The sequence below is a fragment of the Aquarana catesbeiana genome, linkage group LG11 (assembly GCF_042186555.1).
Source record: "Aquarana catesbeiana isolate 2022-GZ linkage group LG11, ASM4218655v1, whole genome shotgun sequence".
Classification (NCBI taxonomy): domain Eukaryota; kingdom Metazoa; phylum Chordata; class Amphibia; order Anura; family Ranidae; genus Aquarana; species Aquarana catesbeiana.
Window position 1 is genome coordinate 276478200 of NC_133334.1, and position 20468 is coordinate 276498667.

The 20468-nt window shown below is 38.7% G+C and overlaps 1 long non-coding RNA gene across 1 annotated transcript; it reads left to right on the forward strand.

The window, feature by feature from the left end:
• The first annotated feature begins 970 nt into the window (after nucleotides 1–970).
• Nucleotides 971–19200, forward strand: LOC141112805 (uncharacterized). The gene is made up of 3 exons (XR_012236646.1): nucleotides 971–1394; nucleotides 3870–4009; nucleotides 18901–19200. It is a non-coding gene; the product is annotated as an uncharacterized lncRNA (long non-coding RNA).
• The last annotated feature ends 1268 nt before the right edge of the window (nucleotides 19201–20468 follow it).

Consider the following 20468-nt stretch of genomic DNA (forward strand, 5'->3'; position numbering starts at 1 on the left):
CAAATTAGACTTCAAAGAGGAAGTAAACCCTAATGGATGTTACTTCCTCTTTGTTTCCCTGCAAAGGTAAAGCATAATGGGCTACTATGCATTGCATAGTAGTCCATTATGTGACACTTACCTGCAGGAGAAGCCCGCCATGTCCCCGTCTTCCTCGCTAGTAGCGAGCGTCCATTCTTCACCCCTCTTCCTTCAGGAGCCGTGAACTCCGGCTCTGTGACTGGCCAGAGTCGCGTGACGTCACTCCCGCGTATGCGCGCGGGAGCCGCCTTTAACGGCATGACCCGAGCTAGAAACGGCACAGCGTGCCCTTTCTAACTCTGGTGCATGCGCAGAAGAAATCGCCCTAGGTTGATTTGCAAATATCTCCTAGACCGTGCAGGTCTGGGAGATATTTCAAGCACCTACAGGTGAGCCGTAATCTAGGCTTACCTGTAGGTTAAAGTGGTTGTAAAGGGTTTACAACCACTTTAAGAAAACTGTACAATGAGTCCAGCAACTACATGAAATGTATTTTTGCTTTTTGATCTCCATGTTACAATCTAATGCCGTACAACCACGATAAATCAACTCTCACAATTGGAATCTGTCTTGGAAATTGGGATGGTTCACTTTTTCTTCCTGATTATGCTGTAAAAAAAAAAAAAATAAGCAGGTTCCAGGCTTTTCTGCCTAGTGAGAGAGTTCACCTGAATTGCACCGAACAATGAATAGATATGCCAGATGAACAAGCTGATCTTTTCGTGGATCTGGTCAAACCTGAACATATGATGAGAAGAAGACAGCCAGTCTAATGAGCATACCGGCTCTACAATACTTCCCTGCACAAATATAAGTACTTTCAGGTATTTCATGCACAACAATGGCACATCAAAGTAATCAAAGGCCTAACCATGTTTGAGGGGCCCTTCACAAAAAGTAGTATAGGGTCCCTTGTCACTTTAACCTCCATTTCAAGGCATTCCCACTTACTGACTGTTAAATCACCATATGCTCATGTTATGTTTGTCTGATCTAAGCAGAATCTCGCCGTTCAGGGATCTAGGCAATCATAGATTGTGTATGACTCTCTGCAAAGCCGGACAAATCTGCATGCGTATATGAGGGCAAATTAAGAAAAAAAAAAAATACAAAATGACGAGCTGCCTATTTGCCCGGCACTTTTCCGTAGTGAAAGCGTTATTTTATAATAATAGTTGACATTGCAAGAGTTTGTATAATGATTAAATTGGCGTGTTGCAATTGTAGACTTTGAAATCAATAGTCAACATTTAAGTGTACCAATAGCTTTCTAAGTCATTAAACACTTAGCGACCGCTCCATAGCAGTTTTACTGCTACAGGGAGGCAGCTGTGCGCAGGATCACGTATATATACGCGAAGCTCCACTTCCAGGTAGGAGGGGTGTGAATGCTCGTCACCGGCGGCTCGCTCCCACTGTGATTGTACAAAGCCGGAGCTGATTGGCCGGTACCACGGACTCAATGTCCGCCGTGACCTGCCGATCATCAGCCAGAGAGACAGAACTGCAGTGTGCCTATGTAAACAAGGCAGATCACCGTTCTGACAGGAGGGAAGGCATGGATCCTGTGTTCCTCTGAAGCAGGGACATAGATCCATGTCTTCCCCTAGTAAAAGCACCTCCCCCACAGTTTTGTAAAACGCTGACTAGGCACACAGTTATCCCTTTGATCGCCCTAGATTTTTAACCCCTTCCCAGCCAGTGTCATCAGTACAGTGACAGTGCATATTGTTTAGCACTGATCACTGTAAAAGTGTCACTGGTTCCCAAAAAGTGTCAAAAGTGTCAGTTAGTGTCCGAATGTCCAACGCAATATCGCAGTTCCGCTATAAGTCGCTGATCACTGCCATCACTGCCATCGTTTTTAGACGCTATAACTTTTGCGCATATCAATATATATATATATATACGCTTATTGGGATTTTTTTTTTTACCAAAAACATGTAGCAGAATAAATATTGGCCTAAATTGATGAAGAAATTACATTTTTTCTTTTTTTTTTATCGGATATGTCTTATAGCAGAAAGTAAAACATATTGTTTCTTTTTCAAAACTGTCGGTCTTTCTATGTATATAGTGCAAAAATAAAAAACGCAGAGGTGATCAATTACCACCAAAAGAAAGCTCTATTTGTGGGGAAAAAAAATGACATCTATTTTATTTGGGTACAGTGTCAAACGGCCGCGCAATTGTCAGTTAAAATAACGCAGTGCCGTATTGCAAAAAATGGCCTGGTCATGACAGGGGGGGGGGGGGGGGTAAATCTTTCGGAGGTCAAGTGGTTACATTACTGTGTCTGAATGATATATTTTGGTTTTATATACATTTTTTGACATAACACTAATAATGTATTTCTTGGATTAATTATGCAGACAAATAAAATTTTATTCATATATTTTATTTTTATTTATTTATTTATTTCTCAGCCCCCCCCCCCCTCTATTTCTGTTGGGTTCAGGTCCACTACATCTACAGGCACTCCTTTAGAAAGGGTTAATCGTTGCTCACTACCCCCCCCCCCACCCCCCCCCACCCCCCCCCCCCGTGGCCATGATATTATGGCAGATCCTCAGCTTTGTGTTGTTTCTCTCAAGGGTGCTATTGGCTCCCTAGCAGTAAATGTATACCATAGAGAGATTAGAATTTTTAATTCTTTATTAAAAAATAGAAAAAAAAGGTAGAAAATAGCAAATGCATGTGTTGTTAACAGGTCCTCATTTCTGCAGAAAGCCAATCAATTGCAGTTTGCAGGAAATAAAAAAAAAAAAAAAAAAAAAGGTAACGCGTCTATAGACGGAAATAGGTTTCTGTAAAAGCAGCCTTAAAGTCGCTTTAACGTTTCATCAACATTAAATGTGTATTCTCGGGCAGCGCGGAGCTCAAGACTAGATCTACTCATCAAACACCTCCGGGCTCGGCTATGTAATAGGAACAAATTGGCAATGACTGCCCAAGCAAGTAACACAGGCCTACTGATTTGTAGATTGATAGTGATGTCTAATGATCCCCTTGGGCAGATCAATAGCACCAATCCTCATTGCTGCCTTTCTACTTTATTGGCACTGCACAGTGAGGAGAGGAGTGTATAACATCACTTCAGGTAACTGGAATGAAAATCAGGTGAAAACAGTGAGGAAAATCGAGGGTTTCGCAATCTCCCTTCCCCGGGCTTGCCACGCAGTTGTCTGCGGCAAGCGGCCTAAGAGACCCCAAGTACCGAATAGTCCAAATAATGACTTATATAATTCCGTAGACTGGGCTTGCCACAGCATCCGGGGTGGATCTGCTTTGGAATTGTATATTATTCTGATCTAAATTTTTTTTAATATCCTTTCAAAGGAAGCCAATTGTTTTAAATAATATTTATTACACAGCAGCAAATCATGAGATTTTGAAGATATGTAAGATTCAGGTTACGCATGATTTATTTTTGGTAAAAAATAAATAAATAAATAAATAAAAAAATCGCAATAGGCGTATATTAATTGGTTTGCGCAAAAGTTATAGCGTCTACAAACTATGAGATATATTTATGGCATTTTTTTTTTTTTTACTAGTAATGGCGGCGATCTCCGATTTTTGATTTTTGGGACTGCTACATTGCGGCGGACAGAACGGACACTTTTGACACATTTTTGGGACCACTGACATTTATACATCGATCGGAGCTAAAAATAGCCACTGATTACTGTATAAATGTCACTGGCAGGGAAGGGGTTAACACTAGGGGGCGATCAAGGGGTTAAATGTGTTCCCTCACTGTGTGTTCTAACTGTGGGGGGATGGGACTGACTTGGGGAGGAGACCGATTGTTGTTCACACACAAATCCCCTTTTTCACTCTGTCAGGAGCGATCGTGGGTGCCTGGCGGACATCGTGGCCCCCCTATACTCCTTAAAGGACCTGACGTACAGCTACAGCAATTTGCGCAGGAGTGTCATTCGGCGGGCAGTCGGCAAGTGGTTAAGATATGCATGGTATAAGACATGTAAGATATAAGATACATATGATTTAAGATACGTAAGATTTAAGATACGCACGATTTAGGATACGTAGTATTTAAGATACGTAGGATTTAAGATATGTAAGATTTAGGATGCATATGATTTAAGATACGTAAGATTAAGGATATGCATGATTTAAGATATGTATGGTATAAGATATGTAAGATATAGGATACGTATGATTTAAGATACATAAGACTAAATAGATATTTACGATTTAAGATACGTAAGATTTAAGATATGTATGATTTAAGATACGCATGATTTAGGATACGCATGATTTTAAGATACTTATGATTCAAGATACGTAAGATTTAAGACACGCATGATTTAGGATACATATGATTTAAGATATGTAAGATTTAAGATGCATATGATTTAGGATACGCATGATTTAAGCTACGTATGATTTAAGATGCGTAAGGTTTAAGATGTGTAAGATACGCAAGATTTAAGATACGCAAGATTTAGGATACGTATGATTTAAGATATAAAATAAATGATACACTATATAATCGCCCTCACCAATAGTGTGATCAAATAGCAGCGCTGAATACCTAAAACATACCCTAATTCAAAAAAATTGTATATACAGTGATTGCTCAATGTGATAACTAAAAGTGATAATATTATGTGTCCATAATAAAGAACCCAACAGTGTTTCTAATGAACACTCCTCATGCAATTAATTGGTGTATAACAGCAAAAAATCAAAAAAATCAATAAAAAAGTCCAAACATAAATAGTGACATAGTAAAGTAGTAGTGACAATATCAAAATTATAATCTTCAATGATGATATCTTCCACCACACCGCTGTGAATGTGATTCCACTCCCCTTCAGCGAGCAAACTCACCAGCTTTTTTTGCCTTACACTCTCGTGTTTGGCTTGTAGGCTTTTCCCACACAGTGGGGGTAAAGTGATCACCTCCAATCAATATCCGTATGGTAAACCGCAGTATATAAGCAAATGCTCTCTCCACATGAAAGAAAGGAAAAGCGAACCAATAGTGCAGTAACGCAACACACTTTAATAAAAGTAACACTCTCCTTCACCATACAACTCACATTTTCCAATTTTCAATAACGCAAAACAGCACAGCAAAACTTAGTTATCACCAACAGCACTTCAAACGGTAACCTGGACGTATGGTGGTCACGGCGGACCCAGGTGCTCGGTGAACGTGAACACTCTCACCCGTTCCTTAGAGCCCTCCGTAGCCACTTCCCCGCTCACTCGTATGGCGCCGCCTGTCACAGCGTCCTACGTCAAGCTTCCTCGATTGCCGTATAGCCACGCCCCGACATGTTTCGTCACACCGGACTTATTCATGGGATTGGCTAGACGGACTGGCAATCTTTCTTATATATCCTCCCCCCGCATGACGCGCAATGTCAATGATACTGCGCTTGCGCGCTCCCTGTGTCCCCGTTCATACCATACGTGAACATTGCTTTTAAACATAATTAAGGGACATCGAAATTCAGAAAATTAGCTTAAAATTACTACAACATTATGACTAGCAATTCCCCACTCGCTGATTGGTGATCCCACACACCATCCCCGAGGGACGCGTGCCACCCATACTAACGAGTATTGGTGCGTTTTCTATGTGTAGTAATAGCTATAAATTGGTAATGGAGACATTGCTAGTCATAATGTTGTAGTAATTTTAAGCTAATTTTCTGAATTTCGATGTCCCTTAATTATGTTTAAAAGCAATGTTCACGTATGGTATGAACGGGGACACAGGGAGCGCGCAAGCGCAGTATCATTGACATTGCGCGTCATGCGGGGGGAGGATATATAAGAAAGATTGCCAGTCCGTCTAGCCAATCCCATGAATAAGTCCGGTGTGACGAAACATGTCGGGGCGTGGCTATACGGCAATCGAGGAAGCTTGACGTAGGACGCTGTGACAGGCGGCGCCATACGAGTGAGCGGGGAAGTGGCTACGGAGGGCTCTAAGGAACGGGTGAGAGTGTTCACGTTCACCGAGCACCTGGGTCCGCCGTGACCACCATACGTCCAGGTTACCGTTTGAAGTGCTGTTGGTGATAACTAAGTTTTGCTGTGCTGTTTTGCGTTATTGAAAATTGGAAAATGTGAGTTGTATGGTGAAGGAGAGTGTTACTTTTATTAAAGTGTGTTGCGTTACTGCACTATTGGTTCGCTTTTCCTTTCTTTCATGTGGAGAGAGCATTTGCTTATATACTGCGGTTTACCATACGGATATTGATTGGAGGTGATCACTTTACCCCCACTGTGTGGGAAAAGCCTACAAGCCAAACACGAGAGTGTAAGGCAAAAAAAGCTGGTGAGTTTGCTCGCTGAAGGGGAGTGGAATCACATTCACAGCGGTGTGGTGGAAGATATCATCATTGAAGATTATAATTTTGATATTGTCACTACTACTTTACTATGTCACTATTTATGTTTGGACTTTTTTATTGATTTTTTTGATTTTTTGCTGTTATACACCAATTAATTGCATGAGGAGTGTTCATTAGAAACACTGTTGGGTTCTTTATTATGGACACATAATATTATCACTTTTAGTTATCACATTGAGCAATCACTGTATATACAATTTTTTTGAATTAGGGTATGTTTTAGGTATTCAGCGCTGCTATTTGATCACACTATTGGTGAGGGCGATTATATAGTGTATCATTTATTTTATATCACATGAGGTTTTGATTTTAAGCAGCTGCTCAGAGGGAGGGGCTCACCCCATAAGCGCAGTGTTTGGCACACAGAAAGGGGCGTATCATCTGTGTACCATATCAGCAAGATGATTTAAGATATGTAAGATTTAAGATGCGTATGATTTAAGATACGTATGATTTAAGATGCGTAAGGTTTAAGATACGTAAGATACGTAAGATTTAAGATACGCAAGATTTAGGATACGTATGATTTAAGATACGTATGATTTAAGATGCATAAGGTTTAAGATACGTAAGATACGTAAGATTTAAGATACGCAAGATTTAGGATACGTATGATTTAAAATACATAAAATTTAGGATACGCATGATTTAAGATACGTAAGATTTAAGATACACATGATTTAAGATACATAAAATTTAAGATACGTATGATTTGAGATACGTGAGATTTAAGATACGTGAGATTTAAGATACGCATGATTTAGGATACATATGATTTAAGATACGCATGATTTAGGATACCTGAGATTTAAGATACGCATGATTTAAGATACGTAAGGTTTAAGAAACTTATGATTTAAAATACGCATGGTTTAAGATACGTATGCTTTAAGATACGCATGATTTAAGATACGTATGATTTAAGATAGGCATGATTTAGGATACGGAAGATTTAAAATACGTAAGATTTAAGATACACATGATTTAGGATACGTAAGATTTAGTATATGTATGATACAAGATATGTAAGATTTAAGATATGTAAGATATAAGATATGTAGGATTCTAAAATAATCAAACACAAGCTATTTTTAAAAGACAATAAATAAAAAAGGGGTGGTATACAGTGATAAAAATATATATAGCATTAAGCTAGGATTTAATGAAAAAGAAAAGCCAAACGGCTACTTACAATGTAAAAAATTTGTAAGCGCATATAAAATCAATTGTCGGCAAAGACAGAACAACCACCGACACTTCCAGGGTCAGGTAGGGCGCGATGGCGTCAGCGCGAAGCACCGCCCGACATGTTTCGTCACACGTGACGTCTTCCTGGAGCACATATCTTAATGGTATCATACTATTGGAACTTCTTTTCTTGTATGAATATTTTCTGCCCCTGAATGATTGGGAGGTTCCGCTGCGAGGGGTGACTACTGTGAAGAATTCATCCACCACCCTATTGCTCTTGGAGGCTAGATTCTTGCTTCCCCGCAGAGGTTATTCTGCCTGCCTGTTTGACCATCCTAGTGATAGGTGGTCTCGATCATCTGGTAAGAGTCCCAGACTACTGTATGTGGTGTGCTACTGAAAATCCTGCATCAAGTTACACTGGTGGTGGAATATACACATACACATTTTTTTCTCTAAAGACTTATGTATTATGAATATTTTCATTATCTATTCTTTGCACACCACACTTTATGATGTTTCACTTGTTTTGTTTATATTTTTTAACCACTTGCCAACTGCCGCACGCTGATTTATGTCGGCAGAATGGCAAGGGCAGGCAAAAAGGCGTACCCGTACGTCCCATTGAATTTGCCACCTAGCGGGCACACGCGCCTGCCGCGGGAGTGTGCCCGCGGGTCCCGCGAACTTGATGTTTGCCGGCGGCCCGCAATTGCGGCAAGGAGAGGCAGAACGGGGAGATGCTGTCATCAGGAGCAGTAATCTCTGTCATGTTGTAGTGAGCCCATCCCCCCCACAGTTAGAACACATCCAGAACACATCCAGGGAACACACTTAGCCCCTTGATCGCCCCCTAGTGGTTAACCCCTTTCCCTGCCAGTGTCATTTATACAGTAGTCAGTGGCTATTTGTAGATCTGATTCGCTGTATAAATGTCAATGGTCCCAAAATAGTGTACGATGTGTCCGCCATAATGTCGCAGTTCCGATAAAAATCACAGATAGCCGACATTACTAGTAAAAATAAAATTAATAATAAAAATGGCATAAATCTATCCCCTATTTTGTAGAAGCTATAACTTTTGCGCAAACCAATCAATATATGCTTATTGCGATTTTTTTTTACCAAAAATATGTAGAAGAATACATATCAGCCTAAACTGAGGAAGAAATTTATTTTTTTATATCGTTTTTAGGGATATTTATTATAGCAAAATGTAAAAAATATTGCTTTTCTTTTTTCAAATTTGTCCGGCTTTGTTTGTTTATAGCTCAAAAAAAAAAAAAAAAAACTGCAGAGGCGATCAAATACCACCAAAAGAAAGCTCTATTTGTGAGAAAAAAAGGACGTCAATTTTCTTTGGGTACAACGTTGCACGACCGCGCAATTGTCAGCTAAATCGACGCAGTGCCAAATCACAAAAATGCTCTGGTCAGGAAGGGGGTAAATCCTTCTGGGGATGAAGTGGTTAAAGACGTAAGCAATATTATTATTAGGTAAAAAATAAATAGTAAATGATATAAAGGATAGCAAAACAGTATATCCTGTTCAGAAATAATCATTTGATTACGATCCGCTAAACCTCAACAAGTTTTTTTACATGCAAAGAAATGCATAGGTAAGTACAGACCTGTTAGGATTGCTAAGGCTGCCAATACATTATAATATGAAATCAAAATTAAATGCTTTCAATTTGTATACAATAAGTCCGGCCTTGCACTACATAGTTAATGTAAAATCTAAAGGAAATTGAATAAGAAAATTGTATAATGTATGACCAATCTAAGTCAACATTAAAGCAGAGTTCCCACTGTTTAAACATTTTTTTTTTTTTTTTTAAGGATGCATTTTTTTTTTTTTTTAGCGCACTCACATTTGTGAGATTAATCGGCGCTCAATTGCCGATTTGATATATTAATATATCTTATATTTCTGTTCATTGGAAGTTTCCATAGTGCTTGTGGGCATGTGAAGCCCACAAGCAATATCTTCCGGGCTCTGGTGCAGCTGAGCGACCAGCATGCACTGCCCGTTCTCGCGCATGCGCCGTATGTATGGTGCAGCGCCGTACACTTCTGACATTGCCATCACAACGGGCGTCGTCTTCGGAAGTGCCCCCCCCACCCCGGTTGAAGCCCTGGCGCTGCCCAGTGACTCCTGGGAAATGATGACAGACATCTCCCAGGAGCAATAGCGAGTACGGGCGCCGAGGGAAGTGACGTCAGGCGCCTTGGAGAGGAAGAGGCAGATTACGAGAGACCACCTAGCAACAGACAAGAAAAGTTGAGTAAAAAAAAAAAAAAAATTTTCCACAGGTTGTTATTTAGATTTAATGCAGCTGAATAATGCAAAAATAATTTTAGGAGTAGAACTCCACTTTAAGGCCCCTTTTCACACGGGCGGTCCGACCAGGTCTGTCAGTTTTTTAGGTGGACCTGATCGGACCCAACATTCACCCCTATGTAGCGGCGGATGTCGGCGGTGACACATCTGCTGACATCCGCTGCTATCCGATCTTATCCTGTCCGCCAAGTCCAGACGGGCGGTGGTCCTATTTTAGGATAGGATCAGATGAAAACAGACGCGCGGTTATTCAATGTACAATTTTCTTTAGATTTACCAAAACCATATAATATGAGGTCAAACCTAAACACTTTCATTTCGTATGCAATCAGGCCTGCCCTTATACTACATAGTCTAAGGTAATTCTAAAGGAAATTGAATAAGAAAATTGTATAATGTATGACCAGCTTAGGTGGCTTCAAACATGCCTGGGACAAACATAGATCAAAATCTATAATCTTACCAAAAATGTTTACAAAAAAAAAATGTATAAATTAAAAATAAAAACATAAAAAAAGGCAGACAAAAAGGTTAACAAAAAAAGTACTAAAATATGTATAAATTAACCACTTGCCGCCCGCCATATAGCAGAATGACGGCGGCAAAGTGGTTTCAAAACCTGACTGGGCGTCATATTACGTCCACAGGATATTGAGCCGCTGCGCGCCCCCGAGGGCGCGCATCGCGGCGATCGCTGTTGCGAGGTGTCAGTCTGACACCCGGCAACATCGATCTAGGTAAAGAGTCTCTGATGGAGACTCTTTACCACGTGATCAGCCGTGTCCAATCACGGCTGATCACGATGTAAATAGGAAGAGCCGGTGATCGGCTTTTCCTCACTCGCGTCTGACAGACAGGGGGGGGTCTGTGCTGATTGTTTATCAACACAGCCCCCCTCGCATCCCACCCAGGACCACCAGGGAAGCCCTCCACGCTGGACCACCAGGTATGCCCCCTAGACCCTCAGGGAAATACTAATCAAAGCCCAGGCAGCTGCCAATCAGTGCCCACTAACAATGCCTACCACTGCCAGTGCCACCAGGGATGCCTATCACTGCCGTGTATCAGTGCCGCGTATCAGTGCCACGTATCAGTGCCCAGCAGTGCCGCCTATCAGTGCCCATCAGTGCCGCCCATCAGTGCCCAGCAGTGCCGCCCATCAGTGCCCAGCAGTGCCGCCTATCAGTGCTACCCATAAGAACCCATCTTTGCAGCCTTTCAGTGCCCATCAGTGTTGCCCATCAGTGCCCACCAGTGCCACCCATGAGTGCCCATCAGTGCCGCCTATCAATGCCCATCAGTGCTGCATATCAGTGCCACCCATCAGTGCCGCCTACCAGTGCCCATTAGTGCCGCATATTAGTGCCCATCGTCAGTGCCCGTCAGTGCCCGCTCATTGGTGCCACCTCATCGGTGCCGCCCTATCAGTGCCTGTCAGTGCCGCCTTATCAGTGCCCATTAGTGAAAGAGAAAACTTACTTATTTACAAAATTTTTTAACAGAAACAAAAGCAAAACGTTTATTTTTTTCAAAATTTTCGGTCTTTTTTAATTTGTTTCACAAAAAATAAAAACCGCAGAGGTGATCAAATACCACCAAAAGAAAGCTCTATTTGTGGGAACAAAATGATAAAAATTTAGTTTGGGTACAGTGTTGTATGACCGCGCAATTGTCATTCAAACTGCGACTGAAAGCTGAAAATTGGTCTGGGCAGGAAGGTGTATAAGTGCCCGGTATTGAAGTGGTTAAAACACAATGAAAAAAAAAAATAAACAAAAGGGCAGACCAAAAAAAAACTTACTAAAATATGTATAAATTAAAAAAAAAAAAAAAAAAAAAAAAAGGCGCAGACAAAAAAAGTTAACAAAAAAATACTAAAATATGTATAAATTAAAACATAATAAAAAAATTAAACAAAAGGGCAGACAAAAAAAGTTAACAAGAAAATACTAAAATATGTATAAATTAAAATAAAATGAAAAAAAAATAAATAAAAGGGCAGACAAAAAAAGTTACTAAAATATGCATAAATTAAAAAATATATAATAAAAGGATAGACAAATAAAGTTAACAATAAAAAAAAAAGAAACCTAGAAACAAAAAAAAAAAAAAACACCATAAAAACAAATACAAAAACATGCATAACTCAAAAAAAACGACAGACTCGATGGACCACACGTCTTTTTTCTGCCATCACTTTGCTATGTTTCTACGTATATAAGTGTACACGAAGGGTTGTCAATACTATACTAAAATATATCTGTCACTTAAAAATACTTTGATCTGGGTTTATTACTATTATGATGATTATGATGATGAAGATGATGATAATGATGGTGATAATTATTATTATTATTATTATTAATAATAATAATAATAATAATAATAATAATAATAATAATATTATTATTATTATTATTAAAGATTTTAGTATCAGCATATATATTGGAAAAACTTCTGATTATTATTTATTGATGAGGGGGGCAGGGTAGATGCTGAAAAAGGTAAGTAGGAGTCAAATTAGCAGGCTATGAATGCAGAAAGAATAAGGGAGGGAATATAAATCAGAAAATTCAGAAATCACTGATCTGAATACACAGATGCACTCGAATGCTCATCGCCAGCCAGCTACAAAACAGAGAGAGGAGATGCTGCACATCTCCCCAACCTCCAGTCACTCTACTTGTTCACAGAAGTCATTGGGTTTTAATCATTTCATCATTATGTCATTTCAGTACGAATCTCTGGGTCCCGCACCTTCGCTACTTTGACATGCAAATGAGTTGGCAAAAAAAAAATAAAAAAAATTGGAAAGTCACAGCAATCCCGTCAAGGAAGCATGCCCTCCAGCCCCATAATATTCTTTAACACCCCCCCCCCACCCACCCTTTCTGCACATTTGCCTTTTCAACACACATTGCTCGTGATCACAAGAAACAAGAGCGATCGGTTGAAGATCAGACACTAAGACAGGGAGGTGGGGAGAGGCATACAACACATACACGTGTCAACAACGCAGCCCAGCCGTCCCCCATTTGCATATTTACATGAGTGCCACCCTCGCATGACTTAAGCAAGGAAGTTAGGTGCTTTCCACACCCATCAATCTTCGCTCCTCCGAGGAAGCCACAATTAGACAACAAAGTAGATGCCATAAAACGCAGAAGAAGACAGAAGCCAAAAAAAAAATAAAAAAATATAAAAGCAACCTTACCACAGATGGCTTGCTTTCTGGTGATCTTTAAAAAAAAAAAAAAAAAGAAGAAAATTCCCCGCGGTTTCTTTAGATATTTTTTGAGACCTGTCCTTCAGGGTTTTTCGTTTTTGCCTCTCTTCCCCTCCTCCTCTTTCTGTGTTGTGGCTGGGTTTATGAAAAAAAAAATAAAAAAATAAAAGACAACTCCATGTTAAGTGAGCAGTCAAGGCATCATGAAGTGTACAGCTCCAGGGGGAGGACGCGAGGTGGTGTGGTCACAGTTTAATGCCTTACAAATAGCACTTAAAGTATTGTCTAAAGTGGGCAAGTGAGAAAATACATACTTCAACGATTAAAAAAAAAAAAAGCCACATTGTACTAAATTTGTAAAATCTTGTAAAATTCTGAAAAAAAAAAATATTTTTACACAGTTAACAATTGCATATGCCGGGGTTATTTCCTCAGCTTAAACATGCTAATCACTCACAATTTCACACAAGAATAAAAAAAAAAAGAAAAAAAAAAAAAACTGCATCTGCGAGGAGTTAAACAGATGTGGAGTTTCATGTTAATGACTTAAGGAAAAAAAAAAAAAAAAGATTTCCAGGGAACCAAGGGTTACACAAATGCCAAAATAAAAATTCTTTCTTTATTTGAAACAGAACTCTTGGCTTCCATCTATGGATAAATTATATTCTTTTTTTTCCCCCTTTTTTCATTTTTTTTTTGTGTTCTGAAAGAATTGTTTTGTATTCCTCCCTCATCTCCTTGAGAAAAAAAAAATAGGTAATTTTCATAATCTAACTGGAGAATGAATTACAAGATTCCACCTCTGGTTGAAATACTGTCTTTTTTAAATTTTTTTTTGCAGTACAGAAGGAAAAAAAAAAATGAAAATATGTTCAGCCATAAAGATAGTAATGTTACATTTAATGCACATGATAATAGAAAAAAATAATCTTTGAAGGGAAAGGTCCCGAAGGCCATAAGAAAGGTTGTTTGCTCCCTTTTTATTTAATAGAGGTCACCCAGTCTGGATAGCATAACTTAAATGAAAAGCTTCTTCAGTGCAGTTGGAACACGTGCCACGCGGGGTCAGCCAGTGTCTTGCATGGCCTCATCAAAAATACATAACCCGACAGCCTAATAGTATTTCACTGCATTCATTTTTGGGCAGAAGCATGGGGGGATGGTGAGCAGAGATAGGGGGGGAGAAATGAATTATATGCATTCTCAAAAAAAAAAAATATGGATTTTGCTTAAGTCTGCTTTGCTGCTTTTGAGTCTGGATTTTTATTATTAGAATAATCCACGTCTTACAATAAAAAAAAAAAAAAAGCTCTATCTTCAGGTTATAACTAATGCACCATAGTCACAGAGCATAATTCTTTTATTTTATTTTTATTTTTATTTTTATTTTTTTTTTTAATGTTCTATCTTCATGTTATAACTAATGCACCATAGTCACAGAGCATAATCCTTTTATTTATTTATTTTTTATTTTTTTATTTTTTTTTTTTAAATGTTCTATCTTCATGTTATAACTAATGCACCATAGTCACAGAGCATAATCCTTTTATTTTTTTATTTTTTTTAAATGTTCTATCTTCATGTTATAACTAATGCACCATAGTCACAGAACATAATCCTTTTATTTATTTATTTTTATTTTTTTTTACAGTCCAAGGGGGCAAAAATGAGATGCACGAAAAAGCAATATCCACCCATAATTTACACAAAATAGTTCTAACGCACCCATGTCATATTTTTCGATTTTTGCGTAGTAGTATAAAACAAATGGTGAAAAAAAAAATACACGAATAAATCAAAATTAATTTTTAAAAAATGTAGCAAATCAGGGTGGGATCTATTTTTATGAATAATAAGACCAAAGATCATTTCTAGGGCAGATAGGAAGTGTCAGAAAACAAAAGAGGACAGGTAAATGAGGTATGGGGGGGAGGCGGCTTGTCGACAGGATGGAGGAGACCTATAGCGGGCGACGGCGAGGCGTTGGGAGGAGGGATGGAAGGGGTTAATGTTGCCAATCTGTGTCAGGCAGACAGTGGAGAATATGACAGGGGACAAACAGAAAATAATAAGAGCAAGTCAGATGAGAAAATACATAAGCCCTCCTCCTAAATCTAGCCTGGAGATAAGTGACCCTACTGAGGGGAAGACAGCGTAGCAGAGGTGACCCAATGCTAACCAGCCTGTTAAGAATAATAAGGTGAGCTCACATGTAACTGTGACATTACAGCATGGGGAAATATTCCTTCTTTGTGTTTGTACAACCTCATCTTGAAATGTGTATGCCCAATGCCGGAGAAAGGAGAAGAGAAAAGAAGAAGAAAAAAAAAAAAAAAAAAGAAAAAAAAAGCCCCTCTTGAACCGCGAATGTTATTATTTATGATGAAATAGGAGTTACATTAAAAATCAAGAGTGTGCATCCTCTTAATGTTTGCAGCGGGGCACATCCATTTACATATTTACAAGGTTACTGCTACAGAATGACATTAGAACCTTGCGTTTTATTTCCCCCCCCCCCCTTTTTTTTAAGCACATCACATGTATTGTACATGTGTGTGATGATCTTTTTTTTCTTTCTTTTTTTTTTTTTATTCCCATTGTGTGATATTTATGATTTTACAAATATAACAGCCAGATAACAGAGCTCTTTGTCATTGCATGATAAGATTGTATTATTATGTGCCAGCTTACATCTCTTCATGTGATCAGTATTATATCCAATTGAAAAAAAAAAAAAAAAAAGAACTATTAGGTCAGCAGCATCATAAAAAAGAGGAAAGCACAACATATTTAAATCCTATGCAAATAGAGACGGCTGAGCGGGGTATAAGTGGAAAACCACTGCCCTCTTAGGGTGAAATGTGAGGATGACAGGCCAGCTCTTGGTTCTTTTTTTTGTTTTTTTGTATTAAATAGATGTATGCAGTCTCTGAAATTTGGATTGAACTCAAAGAGCTCCCAAAAAAAAAATTAAATAAAATAAAGTAGGTAGAAAATAATAACCTAATGCTGTTGTTAAAGTGTTACTAAACCCACAAAAGTAAAATCGGTCTGTATATGCAGTAAATCATGCTTGTTATACTCACTGTGGAACCGAAGGGGTTAATCCTCTGCATTGTGTAAAAAGGCTGTTTGATCCTGTCTTCTCTGATCCTCCCCTTCCTCCACAGTCCCCAAGCAATCTCCTGATAGGCAAAGCCTTGGGGGCAAGCTGCACATGCTCAGTTTGGTCGGTGTGTATTGCTGGAGAGTTTTTTTTTTTTCTTTGGTAGAATGCATGTGATCAGCACAGGGCCAATCAGCACGATCCAGACAGAGGGTCAGGGGTCATGCAGCCTCAAAGGACAATCAGGGGAGAATGAAAATTCCTCCCACAAGCTTTAACCAGACACTAATAGAAGTCACAAGACTGCTATATACTGCTGATGAGAAAAGGTATTTAGCTGTTTATGTTTACTAAAATAATTGCCTTTCCATGTTCTGTGTACTGTGAGAGACCAGATATAGTGACTGCAGGCTCCTGGGCTTAGTAACCCTTTAAGCTAGGGGTATGCTCCCTAAAAAAATTATATATATATATATATATATATATATATATATATATATATATATATATATATAAAAGAACATTTTAAAAAATGTAAGTAGAAAATGCCAACCTAATGCTGTTAAGTTAAGGGAAATATTGCACAATAATATCAAATGTTTTGTATTCATTTTGTATTCTGTAGATGTATGCAATCTCTGTATTTTGAATAAAGCTAAAGGGATATGCTCCCTAAAAAAAAAAAAGTAAAATAAAATAAAAATTAAGTAGAAAATATTAACCTAATGCTGCTGTTAAGCTACGGTTATGCTCCCTACAAATAAAAAATATATAAAAAAATAAAAAAAATAAAAAATAAAAAAATATTACATAATAATATCAAATGTTTTGTATTCATTTTGTATTATATAGATGTATGCAGTCTCTGTATTTTGAATAAAGCTAAAGGGATATACTACCTAAAAATAAATATTTACAAAAAAGTAAGTAGAAAATATCAACCTAATGCTGTTGTTAAGCTAGGGATATGCACCGTAAAAAAAAAATAAAAATAAAAAACGTAAGTAGAAAATATCAACCTAATTAATGCTGTTGTTAAAGCTAGGGGTACGCTCCCTAAAAAAATAAATTTAAAAAAATAAATAAATAAAAAGTAAGAGGAAGTGACATTTAACGTCACTTCCCTCATCCAATGTTATGGAGCCGAGTGGGGGCCATCTTTCCCTCACTCGGCTCCAGGCTCGTGAGGGGATAGGATCGTATCGTCTTCGCCACTACCGGCAGCTCCGGTAAACGGCGGAGACAAATAACAACAGCGGCTGGTCTGTAAGTGGTTAATAAAGATATTATGTTTTGTAACTCGGTTCGGTCTCCCGTGCCTATAAAGTCCGGTTATCTAGGCCGAGTCTGGTTTTGCCAGCCTCACACGCTTTTGTAAGTTTTTGGTATATTTTAGATTTTACCAAATAAACGGGTATTATGTTGTGTTTTTGTGCATTAAAATGAATCAAAGTGTATTTCTTCCCAACAATTTGCGTATGAAAAAACCGCGGCGCAAATATCGTGTTGCATATAAATATGCAACACCCACCGTTTTATTCTCTCGGGCCTCTGCTTAAAAAAAATATATAATGTTTGGGGGTTCTAAGTAGTTTTCTAGCAAAAATTATATTTTTTAAATGCAGGAGAGGGATGTCAGAATTGGATCAGACTGGAACTCGTTATGTTCTTGGAAAACTACATAGCTATAGGCTTCATAACCTGACAAGAAAATTGCAACTGGCAAAAGGTTACAGTAAAAGTATAAATGGATAACAAAAGTACCAGAAAGACCAAAAAAACCCATTAACAGTGTTAAATGCCCAGTTGAAGGGAATATAGGTGAATACTTGCTGGGATATTGTGATGCCTCTTTTGATCCATTAGTGCCGGATCTGGTTCCTTGCTACATGACTGGGGCAAAAACGACAGATGATCATACCATTAAGACACGCCTTTGTAAATTTTAATTTACAATAAAAGTATTAGTGAGGGCAGCACAGTGGCTTAGTGATTAACATTTCTGGTGGGCAGCACTAGGGTTGTTGCATTTGCGTTTCCTCTGAGTACTCCGGTATCCTCTCACACTCCAAAGACATGCTGGTAGGTTAAAGAGTAACTCCACTTTAGTTAAGACAAAAACAATCCCCTCTGGGTGATAAATGTACGGGGGGTTGCAGGGATTTTAGCAGATTTGGTTGCTCTGAAGAAATTGCTGTTTGCTTTACCATGTCCGGGGAAGAATGATTCTGAATATGGGAGGGTCTGGTTCATTATAATCACCTAGTTCACTTTCAGTATTCTGAAGAGAAAAGCTGCAAGGTCTGTGTCCTTTAACCCTTGGGGAGTATCCAAAACTAAAATCCCTATTGCAGGGGTGTCTAAAATGTGACTTGTGTCTTAGTGCAGACTTCTGGGAAAATCAGTGAGCCAATCACACAAGCAGGAAATTATATTTCTGGGGGGCGCTCTGTATATCATCTGTGTATAGAGTGCCTCCAGGTGGCCATATTGCATTTTACAGAAAATTACAGCGGCTGCAGATTGAAAAGGTGTCAGGGCTGGGCTCAGCCCTTCCTTCTCTGAGCCGACCGCTCAGCTGTCGGCTAATTTCCAGCTCCTATTTCTCTCCACAGTTACTCAGCTGTTGATGATATCCTGCTCATCAGTCCTGCCTACTTAAGCCGTCCAGTCCAGAGAATCTCTGCCTTCGCCTTGGTCAACATCACAGAAAGTCACTCACATCTCCTGCGATCCTGTTCAAGACTTGCTTTGCTGACATCCCTTCTGGCTCCAGATCCTGCTTGCTGTTCCACTACATTGATCCCTGACTTCTGGCTTGGCTGACTATACATTCCGGTTACTGAACTTTGGCTATGTTTTGACTACGTTTGTTCTTTTTACTTTTATTATTAAACAAGTGTGATTTAACTGTACTTCTGTCTCGGCCTGATTTCATGGTTTCTGACAAAAGGAAAGGGAATTTTTAATAACATTTAATTACAATATGACTTGTGCAGCAATTGTATATGCTAGATTTTTTTTTTTTTATTATCTACTTTTTTTCTCAAAAATTTAAGTACCCTTTAAATATCTATGGATGGTATACACACTCATTTAAATTTAAACACATATTGAATTAAAAACTGTAGACTTGAACAAAAGTTAATATAGCAATTGTATTATTATAACGGGTATTTATATATACAATGTATGCAGAACTTTAAACATATATATATTTGTACAGTATAAACACATCAGTCCCTGCCCTCAATGAGCTTACAATCTAAGGTCTCTAACTCACATTCATACATACACATACTAGGGCCAATTTACACAGGAGCCAGTTAAAGAGTAACTCCACTTTTGTTGAAAAAAACCCCACCCCTCTGGGTGATCTCTGTACATTGCAGGGATTGTAACAAACCGTGTTGCAGATTCCTACTTTTGTTATTCTGAAGAAATAGCTGTTTGTTTCTCTGTGTCCATGTGCAAAGTGAATGTGAATGGCAGTGACTTTATCATTATCAATCAGCTGCTGCACTTGCAGGGTTCTAATGGGGAAAGTGGTAGGGTCTGCATCCCTTTCGACATGCTTTTTTTTCCCCTTTGGGAATATCTCACCAAAAATGACATTTTTGTTGCGGGGATGCCCAAAAATCTGACTTGTATCTTAGTGCAGACTTCTGGGAAAATCAGTGAGCCAATCACACAAGCAGAAAATTACAATTCTGGGTGACGCTCTGTATACCATCTGTGTACAGAGCGCCCCCAGGTGGCCATATTGCATTTTACAGAAAATTACAGCGGCTGCAGATTGAAAAGGAAAGGCAATTTAATAACATTCAATTACAATATAACTTGTGTCATAATTGTATAGAATGGGGAAAATAATGATTTGCTCCCCTGCAGAAAGAAACGAAGGGTCTATAATTTTTATCATAGGTGTATTTTAAAGCGTAACTCCACTTTTGTTAAGAAAAAAACATTCCCCTCTGGGTGCTCTATGTACATTACAAGGGTTATAACAAACTTTGTTGCAGATTCCTACCTTTTGTTATACTGAATCTCTGTTTGTTCCTCTGTGCTGAGTGGGTCTAATGGGAGTGGTTTCATAATTATCCGTCAGGTGGGCAGCTGCAGAGCACTAATGAGGAAAGCTGCTGGGCCTGCATCCCTTTAGACGTGTTCCTATTGGACGCAT